This window comes from Orcinus orca, chromosome 2, assembly GCF_937001465.1.
Source record: "Orcinus orca chromosome 2, mOrcOrc1.1, whole genome shotgun sequence".
Taxonomy (NCBI): domain Eukaryota; kingdom Metazoa; phylum Chordata; class Mammalia; order Artiodactyla; family Delphinidae; genus Orcinus; species Orcinus orca.
Genome location: NC_064560.1, coordinates 95,793,382 through 95,797,961, shown reverse-complemented (window position 1 = coordinate 95,797,961; position 4,580 = coordinate 95,793,382).

Below are 4,580 nucleotides of genomic sequence, written 5' to 3'. Positions count from 1 at the left end.
TTAATAATCCCTAGCAGGATCTCTGGGGAGGTAATGGGCAACCGAGCCGTTCTGGCCAAGTAAGTGATGGCTCAAGCCAATTACTAGGTCCTTCCTTAGTGCTCGAGCACATACTGCAGACAGTGGCTTGTGTTCACAGGGATGGCCTTGCAGCACCAAGAAGAAGCTGGATTGTGTTGCTCCATGTTTACTAAGGAAAGTACGTACCGGTGAAGCATATTTTAGAAAGATTTTTGTTAAAATGGTAGCAAGGGGAAGTGGGAAACTCACGCAGACGTGGATTCAAACCCAACTCCATCCTAACCAGGCCACTGAAGTGTGCAAGTTAACACCTCTGAGCCTCAGTTTCCTTATTGGCACGATGGGAATAGCAAGAGCCACCTCACAGAATTGTTGAGGGGCTTCGGTAACATAACATAGACTGCAGCCAACACACAGGTTGCCCTTAAAAGATTAGGTTTCAGTGATCAAGGAAATTTGCAGATCTAAAGCGCTGGACCCCTGCCACAGGGCTGGGTAGATGAAGCATTGCATCATTGTTGCCACTTGCATTGCTGCTGCTGCTACTACTACTGCTAATACTAACCTCGTTGTTACTCCATTCCCATGGAGAGAATAAGGGGCAGCCATCGACCATAAGGGCAGGAAAGAATTTATCAGCAGAGGTAGGCTGTCAGTTCACAGACTCCTTCCTCAATGAAAACTGCTCTCACCACGGGCCTCTCCCAGGCAGGTGGTCCCTCCCTGCTCTGCTCTCCCCAGACATTTGTCCACACTTCCATTAGTCAGGCTTTCCGATCTTGGAGGTGCTTTTTAACGACGGGTAAGAGCAATCCATTGCATTCAGGAGGACTGGGTTCAAACCTATGTATATCCCTGGCCAAGATATTTTACTTCTCTGTGCCTCATTTTCCAAATCTGTAAATGTGGCATCATAAATTACCTATCTCATAGGGATAGTATGAGGATGAGTTGAGTTCTTACACGTAAATTTCTTGGAGCAGTGCTTGGGGGCATCGTAAGTGTCGCCAAGTGTTAGCTAGTTATGATGAGGATGAGTTGTATATACCATGTATATATTTATGTGTGTGAATATATAAATGACACCTCATACAAATGGACATTGGGTAAGTGTTTTATAAATGAAAGTAGATGGGCTGGGAGAAGCTCTGACTATTTCAATGAATTGCTGGGTAGCTTTGCTAGAGGGGCTGTGACCTTTCCTTTCTAATCAATAGGCTTCTGGTGGTGGGGAGAGGGTTGTGAAGCAGAAGACACTGAATCCCTTTCTTGATTTTACGAGACTCCCTGTCTTGTGATAGCACAGAAGAGGAATTCAGAGGATGGAGACCCTTGCCGGAGGCATTCAGGAGAGGAATTCCATCTGCCGTCCTATATAAACAAACAACGCGGCAGGGGCTAGTCCCTTCTCTCCATAGGAAACCACTTGTTCCCATATTTTGTTTTTGCCCTCCTCTGCCTTTATAGGATGATAAATCACTAAAATGTGATGTGGCTTCAAAAAGCTAACGGTGCATTTTTTTTTTTAACATCCAACTCAGCAGATCTTCACATGCATGGGAACTTGCTGTTCCACAGAGACTTGAAAAGGTCCCCAGGAGCCCTCCCCCCATCAGAGCTGGAGCAACAGCCTCTTGTGCAGTTCCCATCCCCCTCTGCTCAGGGACTAAGAGAGACGTGGGGAGTCTCTAAATGACCTGCTAAGAGCAGGAGGCACAGCTAGGAGTTAGAGAGACTTGGACTGAAATCTCAGTGCTGCCACGTTCTGGCTGTAAGAAATTGGATGAATTGCTTAAATTCTCTGAGCCCCCATGCCTACATCTGTGAAAGGGGGACCAAATCCCCCCCTCCAAGGACTGTTGTGTGGATTAAGTGATAGCTAGTCATAAAGCAATTAGCACATGGAAGAGACAGCCAATGTGTGGAGCTGTCTTTGGCCTACATAGGAATGTATAGTCCCTGGAAAGACGTTCATCCTGAGTTGAGTCCTTTCATGCCAGTGCCAGCCCATGGACGCGTCCTGGAGTTTGTGCACATCATTTAAGCGCTCTGCCTCAGTTTCTTCTGTGCAACATGAAGATAAAAATAATTATCCAGCTTACTTCCCAAATTTACAAGAAGGTGGAAAAGTTTATGAGTGTACTTTGAAAGTTCTTCGAAAAACTGTTTAACTTCTTTTTTCTAAAGTATCAACACCAGAATTTCTTTGAATTAATCAAGATTTGCACTGTGGCCTTTGATAGACCAAAGCAGACCACCACTCACAGATGAGACTTTAACTCATTAGAGGCACATTCAGAGAAAAGCCTTGCATGACTTTAATTCTCACTGCAGTGTCCATGACTGATAGCAGAGCCTTTATAGAGAGAAGATTTTGATAGAGCAGAGGAGGGAGTGAGCACAGAAGCATCTGTGGGCTCAAAATATGCTCCCCAGAGGGGCACCTGAGAACATCAGAAACACGCTTTGCCCAACTCATCCATAGCCTTTAGGCTGGTCTGGACACACAGTTGTTCTAATTGCTGTGTTATGCTGTCCTCTCTCAGGACCAGCTGCCTCCATCATTTATAAACGGAGAGGCAAGAAGAGCTGGTTATTAAAAGGTATCTCGTTTCATAAACAAGTGTTCTTGCTACAAATATTCCAGCAACAGGCTGCCTAGTGTCCCCAATCTACCGAAATCCAGGACAAGTGTTCCTGCCAATCTCCAGCCATCCATCTGTCCGACAGATCCACAAATCATCATGGAAGTTAAAGAGCTGCTGGTGGTCGCAGCAGGGTGACCTGGATCCTCCCTGTCACCCATCAAAGCCCCCTGGCCCTCAAGTCCCACAACAACAGTTCCTCTTGTTGTCATCAGGCCCAGGTGATGAGCTCAAAGAATGCCCCAGAGGGAGCCAGGAATGTCTTTGTCTGGCTTGGCAAGTGGCTTGCCTGCCCTACACTGGTCAGGATGTGGGAGTGGAGAACTATTTTTGTTTCCTTCTGGAAATGACCACAGTGACCAGGGCCAGCCACAAATCTGTTAACTGCCCTGAGGGAGATTTGCCTCCCTTCAAAGGACAGTAGGAGGAAAGCTTGTTTGGGAAGCCAAAGTGTCTCCAGGTGCCACATTCTACCCCCGGGCCACAAAATGAAACCAGGGGGGCCTATCTGGATGAGAATGAGACTCTTCACTAGATTTTCAGACACCCCCCCCCAAGCCTCTGCTGTTACCAAACCAAACTTGGGTCCACTTGCCTATGCAGTAAAGCCAATCTCCTGACCGGGTTGTGGCAAAGGACAGTGCAGTGTTTATTGCAGGCACCAAGCAAGGAGTTCAGGGCGGCTAATGCTTAAAAGACCCCAACTCCCCAAAGACTTTCAGGGAAGGGTTTTTAAAGACAGGGTGAGGGAGGGGTTTGGGGGGTACGTGATCAGTTCATGAACAGTCTTCTGATTGGTTGATGGTGAGGTAATCAGGGGTCAACATCATCAACTTTCTGGTTCCAACCCATCTGGGGTCTCCCTGCTTGTGGTCAGCTTACAGTTAACTTCTTCCACCTGGTGAGGGTTTCAGTCTCTGCAAAACAGCTCAAAGGACGTGGCTCAGGATATTATCTCTAGCCCTTGAGGAGGAACTAAAGGTCCTTGACTTTGTTTAATGGCTAAACTATTTTTATTTTTGCCTTCCTTGCCTGTTCTCCTTTCTTTCTTCATTTTCTCAACTTCTCTGATTAAATGTATTCTTTGGAACTCCGGGAAGCGTAGGAGGCTACAGTTTTTGAGGCAGGCAGAGGACATGGGTGAGGAAGGCTGTTTTGGGAAGGTTCCATAGGGTCCTGCTTGGATACACTGCCACCATGGCTATCGGTGACTGACTTTCCCACTGGTGCTTCATTTATTCAATCAGTCAGTGATGTGTGCCTGGCCCATTGTGTGCCAGGCACTGTGCTGACAGAGAGGAGAGGAGTCTATGGAAGGATTCCAGTTCCACACCCTCCAGTTTCACTTCCCAGGTCATGAGGAGGTGGGAGGGGGAAGGGAGATTGCTACTGTCTTTGGCCCTGGAAAAATGCTTCCACTCCCATGTGAAACGCTTTCCCTCAGTGAGCTTCTGCAGAGGTGGAACAGGTTGAAACCTTCTAAGGAGTTTCTGTTAAATTCTAAGAGTACAGAGAGGGAGAGGGGAGGATGAATGGAACTATGATTTATTCAACTGCTATTTGTTCAACAAATATTTAATGAGCCAGTATTATGTGCCAGGTAGTGTGCCAGCAATGAGAAAACAGGTGGAAAAGGGCTATCCCCTGACCTCAGGGGATTTGATAAGCTCAGATGCTGAATTCGTGGTCCACTGGTTCCCAGGGAGTAGCACCCCACTGCCTACCCAACCCCTTCCTTCCTTCCACTGCCAGTCATTTTATTAAAAAATGAAAGCCTAAGGTAATTTGCTCTCCCATGTCAGCTAGGAGGACTTAAACTCGCACAGGCTAAAAGTTCACACTAACAGGCAGGATTAATTAGTAGTTGTCATGGAAATGGAATATCATTAATTATACAATTTGAAACTATTCAAG